Below are 19,813 nucleotides of genomic sequence, written 5' to 3'. Positions count from 1 at the left end.
CCTGTGCCACCGTTAGGGTTCGGGTTCGGGCTAGGGTTAGGTTTAGAGATAGAGTTATGGTTAGGCTTCGGCTTAGGGTTAGGGTTATGTCTAGGGTTAGTGTTAGGGCTAGGTTTAGCGATAAGGCTAGAGTTAGGGTTAGAGTTAGGATTAAGGTTAGGATTAGGGTTATGGCTCGGGTATGAGTTAGGGCTAAGGTTAGAGTTAAGTTAAGGATTAGGGATATGGTTAGGGATAGAGTTAGAGTTAGGGCTTGGGTTAGAGTTAGAGTTAGGGTTAGGGCTAGGATCAAGTTTAAGGACTAGGTTTTGGGTCAGGGTTAGTTTTAGGGTCGTGGTTAAGGTTTAGGTTATGGTTAGGGCTCTGGTTAGCATTAGGGCTAGGGTTAGGGTTAGGGCTTTGGTTAGGGCTCGCGTTAGTGTTAGGGCTCTTGCTATGTATAGGACTAGGTTTAGTAATGAGGCTAGGGTTAGGGTTAGGTTTAGGGTTAGGCTTGGGTTAGTGACCGTGTTAGGACTAACTTTAGCATTTCGGCTAGCATTAAGGATATGGTTTGGGAAAGGTATTGGGTTTGGGTTTGGGTTAGGGCTAGGTTTAGGGTTCGAGTTAGGGTTAGGATTATTGTTAAACTGAGAGTTTGGGTTAGGTTTATGGCTAGTGTTAGTTTTTAGGTTTGGGCGAGGGTTAGGGATTACGGCTAGGATTAGAGTTAGGTTTAGGGTTTGAGTTAGGTTTAGGCATATTTTTAGGGTTGGGTTTGTGTTAGAGTCAGGGTTAGTGCTCAGGTTAGAGTTAAGGTTAGGGTTTACGTTGGGTTCAGGTTAGATCTAGGGTTAGGTTTAGAGATAGGGTTAGGGTTAGGGTTTGGCGTAGGGTTAGGGTTAGGGCTAGGGTTATGGTTGTGCCAAGTTTTGGGATATGGTTTGGGTTTAGGAGTAGTGCTAGTGATAGTGTTAGGACGAAGTATCGGGTTAGGGTTCGGGTTAGGGATATGGTTAGTGTTATGGCTAGCGTTAGGTTTGGCTTAGGGCTTGGTTTGGCTTAGGGCTTGGATCAGCATTCGGGTTAGGGCTATATGTGGTTTAGGGTTAGGGTTAGGTCTTGGCTTAGGGCTAGGTCAAGTTTAGGCTCAAGGTTATGGAGAGGGTTAGAGTTAGGTTTAAGGTTAGGGTTGTGGTTGGCATTATGTTTACTGTGAGGGTTAGCGTTCGCGCACGAATCAATGGAGTTGATCCACGAGGTTAGTTGAGCTGAGGTGAGCTTGGGGCAAGATACCAGAAAGGTGGGGTTATTAGGGTTAGGGTTAAAGTTAAGGTTAGGGTGAGGAGAAAGGCTAGGGTTAGCGTTAGGATTAGGGTTAAGGTTAAGTCTAGGTTTAAGTTCAAGGATAGGGTTGGGGTTAGGGTTAGGGTTAGAGTTCGGTCTTGGCGATAGGATTAGGGTTAGGGCTAGAGTTAGAACTAGTGTTACGGTTCAGGTTAGGTCTAGGTTTAGAGTTAGGGTTAGGGATAGGTTCAGAATTAGGGCTCGTGTTAAATTTCAGGTTAAGATTAGGGTTAGTGCTAGTGTTAGGGCTTGGGTTAGGTTAGGGATAGTGTTAGTGTTAGAGTTAGTGCTTGGGTTAGGGTTAGGGCTACGTTTTGGGATAGTGCTAGGGCTAGGGTTAGGTTTCAGGTTAGTGCTAGGGGTGGTGCTAGTGTTAGGGCTAGTGCTCGCATTTCGGCTAGCGTTAAAGACGGGGTAGGGCTCGGTATTGGGTTAGGGTTAGGGTTAGGGTTATGGTTAGGGTTTGTGTTAGGGATTGTGTGAAGGTGAGTCTTAGGGTAAAGGTTAGGGTTAAGATTAGGGTTAAGGTTATTTTTTAGGGTAAGGTTTTGTTTAGGCCACGAGTTAGGGCTAGCATTCGGGTTAGGGTTGGTTTAGGGTTGTGGTTGGCATTAGCATTCGGGCACCAATCAATGGAGGTAATCAATGAGGTGATTTGAGCTGCGATGAGGATGGGGGAAAGTGCCAGAAAGGTGAGGTTATAAGGGTTAGTGTTAGCATTAGGGTTAGGAGTAGAGTTAGGTTTAAGGCTAATGTTCGGTTTCGGTTTTGGCAGAGGGTTAGGGTCAGATTTAGGGTTAGGGTTAATGTTCGGGTTAGGGTATTGTTAAGGTTAGGATTATTGATAGGGTTAGGGATTGGTTTAGGCCTAGGATTATGGACCCAGGATGGTGAGATTGTGAGGGTTAGTGTTAAGGTTAGTGTTAAGGTTAGTGTTAGGGTTAGGGTTATGGTTAAGGTCAGGATTAGGGTTAGGGCTTGGGTTAGGGTTAGGGTTAGGGTTAGGTTTAGGGTCAGACATAAGGTTAGGATTAGGTCTAGGATTATGGTTAGCGCTTGGGTTCGGACAAGAGATAACTCTAGGATTAATGCTAGCTTTAGGGATATGACGAGGGTCAGGTTTAGTGTCAGGGTTAGGGCTAGGATTAGGGGTAGGGTTAGGGCTCGGGTAAGGTTTGGCCTAGGGTTAGGTCTAGGTTTAGAGCTAGGGTCATGGTTAGGTCTAGGGTTATGAAGAGGGCATGGATTAAGGTTAGGTTTACTGTCAGTGTTTGTGTTCGGGCAAGTGTCATGGTAGGGTTTGCGTTAGGGCTAGGGCTAGGTTTAGAGTTAGGGCTAATGTTTGGGTTAGGGTTATATTTTGGTTTAGGGCTAGGTTTAGGTTTAGGTAAAGGGCTGGGTTAGGATTAGGGCTAAGCTTAGGCTTAGGGTAAGGGATATGGTTAGGGTTAGAATTAGGGTTAGAGTTAGGGTTAGATAAGATTAAATTAGATACCCTACAGTGTGGAAACAGACCCTTCATCCCAACAAGTCTACACTGACCCTCCAAGGAGCAACCCACCCAGACCCATTTCCCTCTGACTGATGTACCTAACACTATGAGCAATTTAGCATGGCCTATTCACCTGACCTGTACATCTTTGGATTGTGGGAGGAAACCGGAGAACCCGGAGGAAGCCCACGCAGACACAGGGAGAAGGTGCAAACTCCACACAGACAGTTGCCCGAGGTTGGATTCGAACCTGGGACCTTGGTGCTGTGAGGAAGCAGTGCTAATCACTAGAATTAGGGCTGGTGTTAGGTTAGTGATAGGATTAGGATTAGGGTAAGGGCTAGATTTAGGGTTAGGATTAGGGCTAGGGCTTGGGTTAGATTTGGGTTCAGGCTAGGACTAGGTTTTGGTTAGGGCTAGGATTAGGTTTGTCTTAGGGCTAGTGTTAGGGATTGTGTTAGGGATAGTGTTATTGTTAGGGTTAGTGTAACATTAAGGATAGAGTTCGGGCTTGGTATTGGGTTAGGTTTATGGTTAGTGTTAGGGTTAGGTTTGTTTCATGGCTTGAGGTAAGGTTAGGGCTGGGTTTAGGGTTAGGGTTAGGTTTAAGGCCAGGGTTAGGTTTTGGTTAGGTTGAAGGTTCGGGTTGGGGCTAGGAGTAGGGTTGGGGTCAGGTTTAAGGTTAGAGTTAGGGTTCAATACATGGATTAGATAAGGCTCCAGGTTTGGATTGAGAGGCTTCAAGGAATTCTCTCACGTGTCTTTATAACCCCTGTGCGAGGAGAGTTGCATTGTCCCAGTTGAATTTGTGTCCATCATTGTCTGTGTATTTGGAAATGAGAGACTACTTTTTGTGTCTGGCAGTGGTGAGTTGATGTTGGTGCACGTGTATAGTTTGTTTTCTTCCAATTTGTCTTATGTAGTGTTTTTCACAGTCTTTGCAGGGCATCCTGTAGATAACGTTAGTCCTGTTGGATATGGGTGTCGGGTCTTTAACCTTTGTGAGGAGTTGGTGAAAGGCTTTTACTCGATTGTGGGACACTGAGATTTCACGGGGTCTGAGCAGTGGGGCAGTCATTTCTGATATGTCTTTGATGTGTGGCATGGTCACTATCATGTCTGGTCATGTAGCATTTTCTTCTTTAGGATTGTGCTGCAAGTGCTGGAGGATAGTGCCCTTGGCATATCAGTTTGGTTTAAATCCCTTGGATAGGTATTCCAGCTCTGCCTTCTGGAGTTCTGGATTGCTGCAGTGTGTCCTTGCCAGATTAAACAGCATCCTCATGCAGCTTTGTTTGTGCATCTGGGGTGGTTGCTGTTATAATTCAGTATCTGCTCAGTATGGGTGCTCTTCCTGCACACACTGGTCTGGAGTTCCCCGCTAGGTGTGGGTTCCATGAATACATCCAGGAAGAGGAGCCTACTGTTGTTTTCCTCTTCTTCAGTGAACTTTATTGAGGATATTATTGATGAGGTGGTGGGTTTCTTCCAGTTGTGTACATTTAATGATGACACAGATATTATCGACATCTATCGTCAGGTTTTGTTCAATGCTGATCTTAACCCAAGAGATCAGTCAAACTTAATTCAGAGATCTGGGTGTTTACTTCTTTGTGAGCCAGCTAAGAGGCAGCCCCTAAATTTTGGAGACTCTTTGAATGCCCTGTGTAGGTATATTTTTTCTGATCCTCGCACTATTGCTGCACAGCACAAGTGCTCATTTTTCCCCACCACACCAGCAGTGCATGTGTGTAGGTGCAGGGACTCAGTGAAGACACCATTGTGCAAATAATTTTATTCAACACTTCCACCACCAGAAAAGCACCCATGTGGCCAGGGAACCAATAGATCTGTGCATTGATTAAATAATATTGCAAAGAAACATTTTAAATTGTATCAATTTTGTCCCATCGCAAATTCATATGGATACCAAGGTGTGATGGTGAATAAAAGGAGATAGATTCACACCATTAGAAAGAAATGTATGTCTCAAGTGTTTCCATATTTCAATAATTTACCAATTACAGTGAATGGGTATTTGACTGCATTCTTCAGCTGCTCTCTGAATTTCGTCTGGGTCACTGCAGAATGGCCTACTCTTGCACCCATTGTCTATTGTCTATTGTCTAAAGACAGGCGTTGGTGCAGGTACTCAAAAGCTGCAGCATGTAGCCTGATTGTTCAGTGATATACACAGGATCATGGGGACCTGTGCAGTAATAAGTGTTGCTAATTCGCCAATAAATGAAATACACAACATTGGTCATCCATAACAGTACAAAACTGCCTGAGATGGTGAGGAGTAAAATGATGGATTTCCTGCGGCTCTCCATCTCTGGGTCAGTGTGATTCTCTCTCTTGCTGTGATCCAGTAGCTTCCATGTGGATCCTGCTGGTCACTAAAATGTGTCTGACAGTCAGAGCATTGAGCAGTAAAATCAGAATGAATGGGAGGAAAGGAGTTAAAATATTACAGCTAAAGTCAAATACTAGCCAGGCATCTGTAGTGTAAAAGGTCGGTGATAGACTAGCACCCCAGGGCACGTTGTCAATTACATATTCAGGTTCATATGCAAAGTAACAAGGACTACTTTCTGAACAGAACAGGACACTTACTGTTATGAAAATGATTAGTGCTGGAGTTTTTTCTGTGCAATATTTTGTTTTGAACTTCTTGCAACAAATTATTACAAAACAATCGATGTGACAGTGAACTAGACAGAAATGTCTGTGGCTATAGAAACTAGGAAAAGGAAGAGAGAATAAGCAGGCATAGTTTCCAGTGAAGTGCCTGGGAAGTGAAAAGGAGTAACTGGAAGCAGTATCACATCAGTCCAAATGACCACCAGCTGGAGAGTGATACATTTGGAGAGTCCACACTTCCCTTGCATCAGGATCAGAATAGACATTAAATTAACTGGAATAAATAGAAAGAAAAAAAAAACTCAGCTTGTCAGTGTTTTCAAGATTGCCAAAATTCTAAGATGTAGACACTTTAACTGAGAAAAGGAAAGAGGGACCTGTAGTCTTATCGTATATTTAGAAATGTTTTCTTTCTTATGACTTTCTAAGTTAGTGTAACAGAAACCCTGCTTAGTAATCATCAACAGAATCCCATAGTCTCTTCCAAAGCTACGTTTCTAGGGATGAAGGGCAGTAAACACCATCTCTTCTCATTTGACCTTCTGTATTCATCAGGTGAATTATAGCCCACATTAAATTGTTGATATAGTTTCAAAGAAACCATCTGGACTCACTTCAAACTCTTGTTAAGAAACATCTTTTTAAATCCGGAATGCATTCAAACATGACAAAATATATTCTAGTTCTCCACAGACCCCTTTATATGAAACTGACAATGGAGAATTCAGGATTTCAAGGCAATTGAATCACCTATCAATGTGGTATCATTTTGTTTCAAAGATGCATTGGGAAAATCCATTTTTTTTTTAATGGAGCCATGAAACAGTTCCGATCAAATAACAGAGTGCAAGGTTGTGGGGAAGAGTAGATCAGGGAACAAATGCTTACTGAAGCAGGTTAGATTTTAAAAACTCAGATTTTATTGTAATAATTGAATTGGAAGACTCACAGAAGCAGAAAGGTGAGACGATGGAGGAAGGGAGTTGATGATTGATGAACATTGGGTTTAAAACTGGGGAGGACCAAACAGTTGAAAAGATGTAGTCCTGGTGGAGCAGGGTTTGAAATCTGTGATCACCACTTGAAGTTTTAAAACAGAACTTTTAAAAAAACGAAATGAATTTCAAAATAATATGGTTAAATTTAAATGTGAAGATTTCTTTACTGATTTTGAATGTTTAACTGACTTAAAATTAACACCAAAAATAGCAAGAACAGGATAGTAAATGTCTTCGATCTGGTGGAGTATTGTTGGTTTATCCATTTTCTGGGTTCTGTTGATGCCAGAGATTTCACCTGATTCTCAGATCCATTGAGAACAGTCACACATTGATAAAGGTGGGACAGCATCAGTGAGGTGCCAGTTACATCATCATTCATATCAGTTCCAGTTAACTGAACAACGAAGTGAAGACAATCATCTGAAAGCTCACTTTCTCTTCACAGAACAGAAAAGTGCGGTCTGGAGTTTATGCTCCTCTGAGCAAGTTTTTTCTTTGTGAGATCGAGGGAAGTTTAGTTTGATTGCACATTCCAAGTTAATTAAGTTGAAATACTTATTAATTTTTTTTCAAATTTTGGGAACAAAATTATGAATTTCATCAATTGCTTTTAATAAAACTGCCAGAATAAATAATAATTGTGTCATTCCTGAGCCAATGTTTGAGTCGGCATATTGACTGAACCTCATAAATTTGCACAAGGAGAGGGGAGAGTTGACAATTACCCAACCCAGAGAAAGGGGGAAGAAAAAGAGCTATCAGATTCTTCACAATAATTTCACGCAACACTGTCCAAATGAGATCGTTTTGAACAGTCATCAGTTCAAGTCATAGAATCACTATAACAGGGAAACAAACCATTCAGCCTATTGAGTCCCCACTGACGATGTGAAGAGCATCTCACCCAAACCCACACCCTACCTTATCCTTGTAACCCCACCTTTCCAATGGCTAACCCACCTAGTGTGCCATCCATGATTACTATGGTCAGTTTAGCATGACCAATCCCCCGAAACTGCACATCTTTGGCAGGAAGCTGGAGCAACTGGAGGAAACCCACTCAGACACAGGAAGAATGTGCAAACTCCACACAAACAGTCACCCAAGGGTGGAATTGAATCAGGGTCCCTGGCACTGTGAGGCAGCAATGCTAACCACGGAGCTACTGTGCCACTCTTGGAGGGTCCTAGGAAAGGTCAAGGTCAGTTGTGTCAGAGTCATACGGTCCTAGAAATGTACAGCATGGAAATACAACACTTGGGTCCAACTCATCCATGCCGACCAGGTATCCTAACCTAATCGAGTCCCATTTGCTAGCACTTGACTCATATCCCTCTGAACCCTTTCTACTCATATACCTATCCAGATGCCACTTAAATGCTGTAATTAAACCAACCTTCCCCACTTTCTCTGGCAGCTCATTCCATATACGCACAACCCTATGCGTGAAAAAGTAGCCCCTTATATCCCTTTTATATCTTTCTCTTCTCACCGTAAACCTCTGCCCTCCAGTTCTGAACTCCCCGATCCCTGGGAAAAGACCTTGTCTATTTACCCTATTCATGCCCCTCATGATTTTAAAACCTGTGTATGGTCACCCCTCATCCTCCAATACTCCAAGGAAAACAGCCCCAGCATATTCAGCCTCTCCCTTAGCTCAAACCCTCCAACCCTGGCAACATCTGTGTAAATCAGTGGTTCCCTCTGACACCAATAGTTAAGACTTAATGTGTGGAACCAAGAAACTGTATGGTTTGCTCTTGTATTGACAAATATGAACAAAATTACATTCTGGGTCTGTACTGAAATGATACCTTCAAATCAGTCCTGGTGTCATTGACTCAGTGGTGTTTTCTGACCAACTAGAGGCAGTTTGACTGTGATACCCTGGTCTGTGCAAGTAACAACAGCTTCTGTCTGTAGGTGACTGACCCATTCATGATGAGAGAGTACCATCTACCACACAGGACTGGAGGGTACCTACTTAATGTGTGACACCATCTTTAGTGAGCAGACTCCAGGAAAAATTAACACTTTTGGCTATGCAGAAAGCTATCCGAATAGCAGAAGACCATATAGAGGCATGTAAGGGTCTAACCCCAAGATGACTGTATGGGTAGTCCTCCAAAACAGAAATAGTAAGAACCATTTTCTCTCAGAGGGTCTTAAGTCACTAGAAAGCAGTGGAAGCAGCACCATTGCATTTATTCAAGCACAGAGGGAGATGGATTATTGATGGACGGAGAGTGAAGTGATATAGGGGCAGACAGGAAAGTGTGGTTAAGACCATCACCAGATAGGCCATGATCTTATGGAATGTTGGAGCAGAGTCAAAGGGCAGAATGGCCTACCTCTGCTCCTATGTCCCATGTTCCCAATTTCCCTCAGTCAGACAGATACAATGACAGGTAGCCTGTGCCTATGATGCCAATGTGTCTTTGTCTGGGATGATATAAAATGTCCTCCAGATAAACATTGAGAAGAGCAAAGCTTTTGCCACAAACACCATTCTCCACCCTGGTCACTCACGTAGCCTGTTACCAACTCTGCCACTCTATCTGAGTTGTGCCACTAATCCCTTATCATTACCACCATTGGGGTATTTGCTTTCAGCTCTGGAGAACCTCTTGTCTTTTTTCTCACCTCCATCTAATAGCAACTGAAACCTTTCTCCATTGGCTTTGTGCATTCGAAGCTCGGTTAGTGCAATACTTCCCAGCAGCAGCTGTCCAGCCCATACCATCACACCTTGTCCTTTGCTCTTCTGACTACTATCCAACTGACATACATTACACTTACAGTGACCCAGATGTTCATTTTGATTGGTTCTGATTTGGAGGTTGTTAAGCTATTGAATTGCTCCAAACCAGCTCTGGGTGGACTTCCCAGTGTGTTTTCTCTCTCCTGGATACCGGCCTGTGAGTTCTCTTACTCAGTGCAGGCTGACTGGGACCTTTTTAATGTCTTAAGTCGGCAAACTGGCAGTAACTCCAATCACTAGTTTTAAAATCTTGTGCCTCAGGGAAACTAGCCTCTTAACAAATGACAAAGTTCCAGGTCCACAAGCTGTCAGGAGAATTATTCATTGCTTTTTGTCTGCCCAAATATCATTTGCCTCAATAAATCAACACATTCTTTCCATATTCCTGGCCCAAACTTTGATGGCAGGATTGAATGAGTCAAATTTCCCAATTAGCGAAATGGCAGAAATGTTTACCCAAACTCAAAGACGACTGTTGTGAGTGAGTGAATCTCTATCAATGCGTGTTTTTCTCTCGTTGTCACTGAAATAACCTTATAAAGGCTGGGATCCCGTCATCAAATCACCTTTTCTTTACACATGCAAAGTACATGACACTGACCCAGCCAGCTCAGAGCCGGCTGCTGGAGTGAACAGAATCCCACATACTCCTCTTTACATTTGTCAGCCAGGACTCCCTGATTAGAGCATGCAGGCAGCAGCTTCTCCCAGTTGATACATTGAGAGGAGCCCTGCATTTGTGCAGGAGGTAAATCTCGAGTGAGATGTCAGTTACATAATTATTAATGTTATTACATTCAACTGAACAAACAAGTGCAATCATGGGGAAACTGATGAGGGAACGATGTGATGAAATATAATTAACTGTCGCCTCCTGCATCACAAACCAAGATTTCCATAGGAATTATAATTGAATAGGACACTGGGTCATGCCCACACAGAGTGCTCAGAGTGACCTATGAATGATGCATGTGTATTGCTCATTCAGCACCCTTTCAGGTTTCCAGTATTTTCATTTATATATAAATCGCAACAAAACATTCATCTTAAACCAAATAAAGATTAGTTTATTGCACCAGCATTGCTGCAGGTTACTAGAGTAAAAATTCTAAACTTATTAACAGTACAGGTTTAGGAAAAAAAGTGACAATTGAAAATGAGAGGAAGATCAGTCTTTAAGATTGTTGCCGAACTCCTGCTCCCTTTAAGAGTCTCTTTCTGAACTGAAGGGGATGAAAACTTGAGGTCAGCTGCTTCAGTAGCTGTGCTGGCTTCTGCAGTTGAAGAATTAGTCTTTGCCTGTTCAGGGGCACTGAGCAGGGTAACAGAGTTTGGAATAATGGGAGGTTTCTGTTCCTCACTAGTTCTTTGGCTAAGATATTTGCAGGTTGTCTGCACACTCCCAGGAGTAAAACCATTGGTTTCTATCGGTTTTCTTCCATGTCCTCCCTTTGGTTGAGAACCCTCTCCGTAATGGAGTCACAGAGAGTTCCTTTGGAGGATTTTACTCAAAATGATTGGTCATAACCTGTCCTAAAATGGCAGCTTTCCAGAAAAAGGTGGACCACGTTTCTCTGTTTGGAATTGGGTTGATGTGGATGTATCGGTATTGGACTGAGGTGGACAAAATCACCCAATTCCAAAGTCAGAACTCACTTGATGCCAGGTTATAGTCCAACAGATTTATTTGAAATAAAAAGCTTTCTGAGTGTAGCCCTATCATCAGGTGAAGTCAGCGCTTCACCTGATGAAGACGCTACGCTCTGAAAGCTTGGGATTTCAAATAAACCTATTGGACTATAAACTGGTGTTGTCTGACGAGGTAAAAACAATGACTGCAGATGCTGGAAACCAGACTGGATTAGTGGTGCTGGAAGAGCACAGCAGTTCAGGCAGCATCCAAGGAGCTTCGAAATCGACGTTTCGGGCAAAAGCCTGTTGTTTGACTTCTGACATTGGAATTGACTTGAAAAATGTGTTGCTGGAAAAATGCAGCAGGTCAGGCAGCATCCAAGGAGCAGGAGAATTGACATTTCGGGCATAAGCCCTTCTTCAGGAATGAGGAAGGTGTGCCAAGCAGGCTAAGATAAAAGGTAGGGAGGAGGAACTTAGGGGAGGGGCATTGGGAATGCGATAGGTGGAAGGAGGTTAAGGTGAGGTTGATAGGCCAGAGAGGGGGTGGGGGCAGAGAGGTCAAGAAGAAGATTGCAGGTTAAGAAGGTGGTGCTGAGTCCGAGGGTTGGGACTGAGATAAGGAAATGAGGAAGCTGGAGAAATCTGCATTCTTCCCTTGTGGTTGGAGGGTTCCTAGGCGGAAGATGAGGCGCTCTTCCTCCAGGCATCGTGTTGCCATGGTCTGGTGATGGAGGAGGCCAAGGACCTGCATGTCCTTGGCGGAGTGGGAGGGGGAGTTAAAGTGTTCCTCCACGGGGCGGTTGGGTTGGTTGGTCCGGGTGTCCCAGAGTTGTTCTCTGAAACGTTCCACAATTAGGCAGCCTGTCTCCCCAATGTAGAGGAGGCCATATCGGGTGCAGCGGATGCAGTAAATGATGTGTGTGGAGGTGCAGGTGAATTTGTGACAGATATGGGAAGGATCCCTTGGAACTTGGAGGGAAGTGAGGGGAGAGGTGTGGGCGCAAGTTTTGCATTTCTTGCGGTTGCAGGGGAAGGTGCTGGGAGTGGAGGTTGGATTGGTGGGGGGGTGTGGGCCTGACGAGGGAGTCGTGGAGGGAGTGGTCTTTCCGGAATGCTGATAGGGGAGGGGTGGGAAATATATCCTTGATGGAGAGGTCTGTTTGGAGGTGGCGGAAATGACGAAGGATGATACAATGTATCTGGAGGTTGGTGGGGAGGTAGGTGAGGGCCAGTGGGGTTCTGTCCTGCTGGCGATTGGAGGGGTGGGGCTCAAGGGCAGAGGAGTGGGAAGTGGAGGAGATGTGGTGGAGAGCATCGTCAACCACGTCTGAGGGGAAATTGCGGTTTTTGAAGAAGGAGGCCATGTGGGTTGTTTGGTATTGGAATTGGTCCTCCTGGGAGCAGATGCGGCGGAGGCGAATGAATTGGGAATATGGGATGGCGTTTTTACAGGGGGCAGGGTGGAAGGAGGTGTAATCTAGGTAGCTGTGGGAATCGGTCAGTTTATAGTAAATGTCCGTGTTGATTTGGTTGCCCGAGATAGAAATGGAGAGGTCTAGGAAGGGGAGGGAGGAGTCTGAGACGGTGTAGCTGCGGAAGATGGACTGTTCCACATATCCGACGAAGAGGCAAGCATAGCTGGGGCCCATGCGGGTGCCCATGGCTACTCCTTTGGTTTGGAGGAAGTGGGAGGATTGGATAGAGAAGTTTTTCGAAGTGAGAACCAGATCAGTCAGTCAGTGGAAGGGTACTGGTTGGGTCGGCGGGAAAGGAAGATGCGGAGGGCTTTGACGCCTTTGTGAAGGGGGATGATCAGGAATGAGGATGATCAGGAATGAGGAAGGTGTGCCAAGCAGGCTAAGATAAAAGGTAGGGAGGCGGGACTTGGGGGAGGAGCGTTGGGAATGCGATAGGTGAAAGGAGCTTAAGGTGAGGGTGATAGGTCGGAGAGGGGGTGGGGGCGGAGAGGTCGGGAAGAAGATTGCAGGTCAAGAAGGCAGTGCTGAGTCCGAGGATTGGGACTGAGATAAGGTGGGGGGAGGGAAAATGAGGAAGCTGGAGAAATCTGCCCATCATGAATCCCCCAGAATACATTATATTATACTAATACAGAAACATTTTGAGAGACATATTTCAACCAATACTTAATCAATGGTTTTAATTTTTTATGATCAATTATGTCCTTTATGTTCAACATTAATCTTCAGACAATTTTAAGCAATTTCTAATGTGTTGCCAGCTGTACTTGACATGGAAAGAGTGAAAGGAATAATACTCCTGTGTATTGTAAACAAAATAAAACAGTCTATTAGATTTCTCCCTTGGAGATTGGAATTTTCACATACTTTCCCTGGCAGGTTGCTGATTTCCATGTTCAACAGACTTCAGCTGATCTGGAAATCTACAGCCTATATTCAATCCTGCCAGAGGGCCCTTATACCATTCTCCCCACCCCTGATCATTTACATTGTTCTCTCCTCTTCCCATCAATTAAGTTCGAATGATATCCCCATGTTTAAATTCCTTGGCAGTTTAATATGTCATGATTCCTGCAATGACTACATCCACTCCGGATGATCATTATCTCTGACTGTCTTTTGTACACACAGTCTAGATTCGAGTGTTGCTGGAAAAGCACAGCAGGTCAGGCAGCATCCAAGGAACAGGAAAATTGATGTTTGGGCAAAAGCTCTTCATCAGGAATGAGGTAGGGAGCCGCTGGGGTGGAGAGATAAATGGGAGGGGGATGGGCTGGGGAGAAGGTAGCCAAGAGTACAATAGGTGGATGGAGGTAGGGATGAAGGTGATAGATCGGAGAGGAGGATGGAGCGGTTAGGTGGGAAGAAAGATTGACAGGCAGGGTAGGTCATCAGGATGGTGCTGAGCTGGTAGGTTGGAACTGGGGTAAGGTGGGGGGTGGGGAAATGAGTAAACTGGTAAAGTCCACATTGATGCCCTGCGGTTGAAGTGTTCCAAGGCGGAAGATGAGGCACTCTTCCTCCAGGCGTCGGGCGGTAAGGGAGTGGCTTTGGAGGAGGCCCAGGACCTGCATGTCCTCTGCAGAGTGGGAGGGGAGTTGAAATGTTCTGACACGGGGTGGTGGGATTGATTGATGCGGGTGTCCCAGAGATGTTCCCTAAAGCACTCTGCGAGAAGGTGTCCAGTCTCCCCAATGTAAAGGAGACTGCATCGGGAGCAACGGATGCTTCAGGGCAAAGGAGATGAGCTGGGGGTTGCAGTGAGAGAGAGAGTGACTCACTGAAATCATTGTAGAGAGCAGAGGAGAAATTCTTCAAGGTCGGCATCCTTGCAAGAGGATTCACAATAAAGTTAAAATCAACAAGGCGAAAGTGAGGACTTGCAGGACTTTTGTACACAGATCCTTGCCTCATTTAAATGACACCAATCCTAAGCCTTCCGGAAAAAAACAAACTTTTGGATATCCTTCAGAATAACCTTTTTAACTTGGTGATAATTGTGCTCAGTATTTCTCTGAAAACCAGTTTGAGAAGTATTTTCATGTCCGATAAATGAATCTTTGATGCTGTGACAGAGGGTGAGGAGGAAAGAATGGAACAGGGGGCAAGAACAAAAGACAAAGGGAGTGATAATAGCGACAGTGGAACAAAAGAGATGATAAAGAGGTCTAAATATTCGGGATGGAAAGGAGAAAGTGGGTGTTTGTTGGACTGGAGGCCTGTGACTAGTGGAGTGCCTCAGGGGTCGGCGCTGGACCCATTACTGTTTCTTATCGATATCAATGACTTGAACGAGAATATTTCAGGCATCATTAGTAAGTTTGCTGATAACAGTAAAAAATGGTTCGTGTGGAAGGTTGCAGAAGGACCTTGACCAGCTGGGGAAGTGGGCTGAGAAATGAGAAATGGTGTTTAGTCAAGATAAGTGTGCATTTTGGGAAGTCAAATCAAGGTAGGGGTTTCATGGTTAGTAGCGGAGCCTGAAGCAGCGTGGAGGAACAGAGGGATCTTGGAGTTCAGGTTCACAGTTCTCTGAAAATGGAATCACAGGTAGACAGGGACGTGAAGGAGGCTTTTGGCACACCGGCCTTCATCAGTCAGGGCATTGAGTATAGAAGTTGGGACGTTTAGATTACTTACAGTGTAGAAACAGGCTCTTTGGCCCAACAAGTCCACACCGACCCTCCAAAGAGCAACCCAACCAGACCCAGTCCCCAACATTTACCCCTTCACCTAACACTACGGGCAATTTAGCATGGCCAACTCACCTAACCTGCACATTTTTGGACTGTGGGAGGAAACCGGAGCACCCAGAGGAAACCCACACAGACACAGGGAGAATGTGCAAACTCCACACAGACAGTTGCCTGAGGCGGGAATTGAACCTGGATCTCTGGCGCTGTGAGACAACAGTGCTAACCACTGTGCCACCGTGTCGCCCATGTTATGTTGCAGTTATACAGGATGTTGGTGAGGCCACACTTGGAGTATTGTTGTCAGTTTTGGTCACCTTGTTATAGGAAGGATGTTATTAAACTGGAAAGAGTGCAGAAGAAATTTACAAGGTTGTTGCCTGGCCTCAATGGTCTGAGTTATAAGCAGAGGTTAGACAAGCTGGGACTCTTTTCTTCAGAGTGTAGGAGAGTGAGTGGGGGACTTTATAGAGGTGTATAGAACCTTGAGAGGCATGGATAAGGTGAATGCACTCAGTGTTTTTATCAGGGTTGGGGAATTGAGGACTCGAGGGCATCAGTTTAAGGTTAGAGGGAAAGAATAAGACAGAACCTGAGGGGCAACATTTTTACACAGAGGGTGGTATGCAGATGGATTGGTTGAGACAGGTACATTAATACCATCTAAAAGGCATTTGGACAAATACATGACTAGGAAAGGATTAGAAGGCTATGGGTCAAGGGCAGGGAAATAGAGTTAGTGTGGATGGACATTTTGTTCGGCATGGTCCAGTTTGGGCCAAAGGGACTGTCTCCCTGCTGAGGGATTCTTTCACAGTAAGTGCAAAGTCAACAAGGCACAAACAAGGCACAGTTGGGATGGGGTTGATGGCTGTGAGCAAGGTGGATGTCAGAGGTCATTCTCTGAAGTGTTTGAACTCAATGAGTTGGATTGGCTGTAAGGTGTCGAAGCAGAAGTTGAGGTGAAATTCCTCCAGGTTGCATTGAAATTGAGTTCTGAGTTATAGAGTTATACGGCATGTCCAACCAGTCCATGCCACACATTAACATAATAATAAACTGCTCCCATCTGCCTTCACTTGGTCGATGTCCCTCTAAACATTTCTTATACATGTACTTATCCAAATATCTTTCAATTATTGTAACTGTACCCATGTCCACCACTTCTTCTTGAAGCTCATTCCACACAAAAATCACTCTCGACGGGTAAAAATAAGAACATAGAACATTGTATATTACAGGGCAGTACAGGCCCTTCAGCCCTCGATGTTGCACTGACATCTGGAACCAATCTGAAGCCCATCTAACCTACACAATTCCAATTTCATCCATATGTTTATCCAATGACCATTTAAATACAGTAGCGCCTCGACATACAAACGACCCCGTTCACGAACAAATCGGTTTACAAACAGGATTGTACGTAAAATTTTGCTTCAACGTACGTACGAAATTCAAGGTACGAACGAAGGTGAACATTTTAAATGACAATGGGATGTCCCATTTTCGGAAAATTCTACAACAAAGAAAAAAACAAGTTTCTCTGGATCATTTTCTTGTGGCATCACCAACCTCCAAGAGACAAAAAAGAGAAAAGACTCCGGAAATATCCGAACAATGGGAAAATTGATTCAGTTTGCGAACTTTTCGGTTTGCGAACCGGGTCCTGGAGCGGATTCAGTTCGTAAGTCGGGGCGCTGCTGTACCCTTAAATTTGACGAGTCTATTACCATTGCAGGCAGTGCGTTCCACACCCGCTACTACTTTCTGAGTAAAGTAACTGCCTCTGACATCTGTCCGATATCTATCAGCCCTCAATTTAAAGCTATGACCCCCTCATGCAAGCCATTACCATCTTCGGACAAAAGCTCTCACTGTCCAGTCTATTTCACCCTCTGATTATCTTATATGTCTCAATTAAGTCACCTCTCAAACTTTTTCTCTTTAATGAAATCAGCATCATATCCCTCAGCCTTTCCTCATAAGACCTTCCTTCATCCTAGTAAATCTCCTCTAAACCCCTTCCAAAGCTTCCACATCGTTCTGATAATGTGGTGACCGGAACTGGATGCAATACTCCACGTGCGGCCGCACCAGAGTTTTGTACAGCTGCAGCATGACCTCATGGCTCCGAAACACAATCCCTCGACCAATAAAAGAGAAAACACTGTCCACCTGCTTAACAACCCGATCAACCTGGGTGGCAATTTTCAGGGATCTACATACATAGACAACGAGATCTCTCTGCTCAACTACACGATCAGGAATCGTACCAATAGCCCAGTACTCTTTATTCAAGTTGCTGCTCCCAAAGTTAATCACCTCTCACTTTTCTGCATGAAATTTCGTTCACTTCTCAGCCAATCTCTGCAGCTTATCTACGTTATATGCTTATCTATGCTAAACCTACAACATTGAATTGAATGGAATTGTATTTATTGTCATGTGAAACGAGGCAATTAAAAAGCTTTGTCCTGTGAGCAATACAGGCAGATCACATAGTAAACAGCATAGGTAAGTCAATAATAGGTAAACAGCGGCAAAAACCAAAATATAGGTACAGGCGAATGCTAAGAGTTTGTGAGTCCATTCAGTATTCTAACAACAGTAGGGTAGAAACCGTTTCAAAACCGACTGGTGCATGTGTTCAGGCTTCTGTACCTTCTCCTCAATGGTAGAGGTTGTAGAAAAACATGGCCAGGGTGGGATGGATCTTTGAGAATGCTGGCGGCCTTTCCTTGACAGCGAGCCTTGGAGATGGATTCTATAGATGGGAGGTTGGACCTTTGTGATTGTTCAGGCCGAGTTCACCATTCTCTGTAACTGTCTCCGGCCTTGAATGGTACAGTTGCTATACCAGGTAGTGATACATCCAGACAGAATGCTCTCGATGGTGCACCTGTAAACGTTGGCAAGGGTATTCACTGTGACGCTAATTTTCTCAGCTGCTTGAGGAAGAAGAGACGTCGTTGGGCCTTTGTAACTAGTGCATCCAAATAAAGAGTCCAAGAAGCTTGTTGCTGACGACCACTCTCTACTCATTCCACGTCTCTGCTATTAATGTGTAGGGGGGCATGAGTAATGTCCCGCCAAGAGTCAATAATGAGTTCCTTGGTTTTGCCAGCATTGAGAGCTAAGTTGTTCTCAGTGCAACATTTTTCCAGGTTTTCACCTCCTGTCTGTAGTCTGTTTTGTCGCCATCTGTGATTCGACCGACTATGGTGATGTAATCAGCGAACTTGTAAATGACATTGGTCTGGTATTTGGCGACTCAGTCATGGGTATACAGTGAGGACAATAGGGGGCTGAGTACACACCCCTGGAGGGTCCAGTGTTGAGTGTTAGTGAGGATGAAATATTGTCCCCAGTCTTCACTGATTGTGGCCTAGGTGGCCTGGGCATCCTTCAGCACTATCCACAACTCCAATGACCTTAGTGTCATTGGCAAATTTACTGACCCATCCTTCTACACCCTCATGTGTGCACTTATAAAAATGACAAACAGCACTGGTCCCAAAACAGAACCTTGCTTTACACCACTGGTAACTGAACTCCAGGATGAACATTTCCCATCAACCACCACCTTCTGTCGTCTTTCGGTTGGCCAATTTCTAATCCAAATTATTAAATCACCCTCAATCCCATGCCTTTGTATTTTGTGCAATAGCCCACCATGGGGAACCTTATCAACCACCTTACTGAAATCCATATACACCACATCAACTGCTTTACCCTCATCCACCTGTTTGGTCACCACCTCAAAGAACTTAATAAGATTTGTAAGGCACGACCTCCACTTCACAAAACTGTGTTGACTATCTCTAATCAACTTATTTATCTCTAGATGATTATAAAAAGGCTCGCTGGTCTATAATTACCAGTGTTGTCTCTAATCCAATTCTTAAACAAGGGGACAACATTTGCTCTCGTCCAGTCTTCTGGCACTATTCCTGTAGACAATGACGACACAAAGATCAAAGCCAAAAGCTCGGCAATTTCCTCCCTGGCTTCCCAGAAATAACAGGATAAATCCCATCCAACCGAGGGGATTTATCTATTTTCACATTTTCCAGAACTGCTAACACCTCCTGCTTACGAACATCAATCCCGTGCAGTCTTGTAGCTTGTATCTCAGTATTCTCCTCGTCAACATTGTCTTTCTCCATTGTGAATACTGATGAAAAATATTCATTTAGCACTTCCCCTATCTCCTTGGACTCCATGCACAACTTCCCACTACTATCCTTGATTGGCCGTAACTTTCTCTAAATCCTGCTTTTATTCCTGATATACCTGTTGAAAACATTAGGGTTTTCTTTGATCCTATCTGCCAACAACTTCTCATGTCCCCTCCTGGCTCTTCTTTGCTCTCTCTTTAGGTCTTTCTCGGCTAACCTGTAACTCTCAAGTGCCCTTACTGAGCCTTCATGTCTCATCCTAACATCTTACACTCCACTACCAGCTGATGAATGAGCAGCGCTCCGAAAGCTAGCGGTTCCAAATAAACCTGTTGGACTATAACCTGGTGTTTGTGTGATCTTTAACTTTGTACACCCAGTCCAACACCAGCACTTCCAAATCATCCTAACATAAGTCACCTTCTTCCTCTTGACAAATAATTCAATTCTTTAGTTAACCACAGCTCCCTCACTCGGCCACTTCCTCCCTGCCTGACAAGTACATACTTATCAAGAGCACGCAGTGAATAATTTCCACATTTCGATTGTGCCCATTCCCTGTAGTTTCCTTCCCCATCCTAAACATCTTAAACCTTGCCTAATTGC

At 44.4% G+C, this 19,813-nt stretch overlaps 1 pseudogene; it reads right to left on the bottom strand.

The window, feature by feature from the left end:
* Positions 1-4,807: 4,807 nt before the first annotated feature.
* LOC148149473 (uncharacterized) lies at positions 4,808-6,725 on the bottom strand (annotated as a pseudogene).
* Between the last annotated feature and the right edge of the window lie 13,088 nt (positions 6,726-19,813).

This window comes from Chiloscyllium plagiosum, unplaced genomic scaffold, assembly GCF_037043375.1.
Source record: "Chiloscyllium plagiosum isolate Xiang-an unplaced genomic scaffold, Cpla_swu_hap1 HiC_scaffold_8, whole genome shotgun sequence".
In the NCBI taxonomy this organism is placed as follows: Eukaryota; Metazoa; Chordata; class Chondrichthyes; order Orectolobiformes; family Hemiscylliidae; genus Chiloscyllium; species Chiloscyllium plagiosum.
This window is presented reverse-complemented; position numbering and strand designations above follow the sequence as displayed.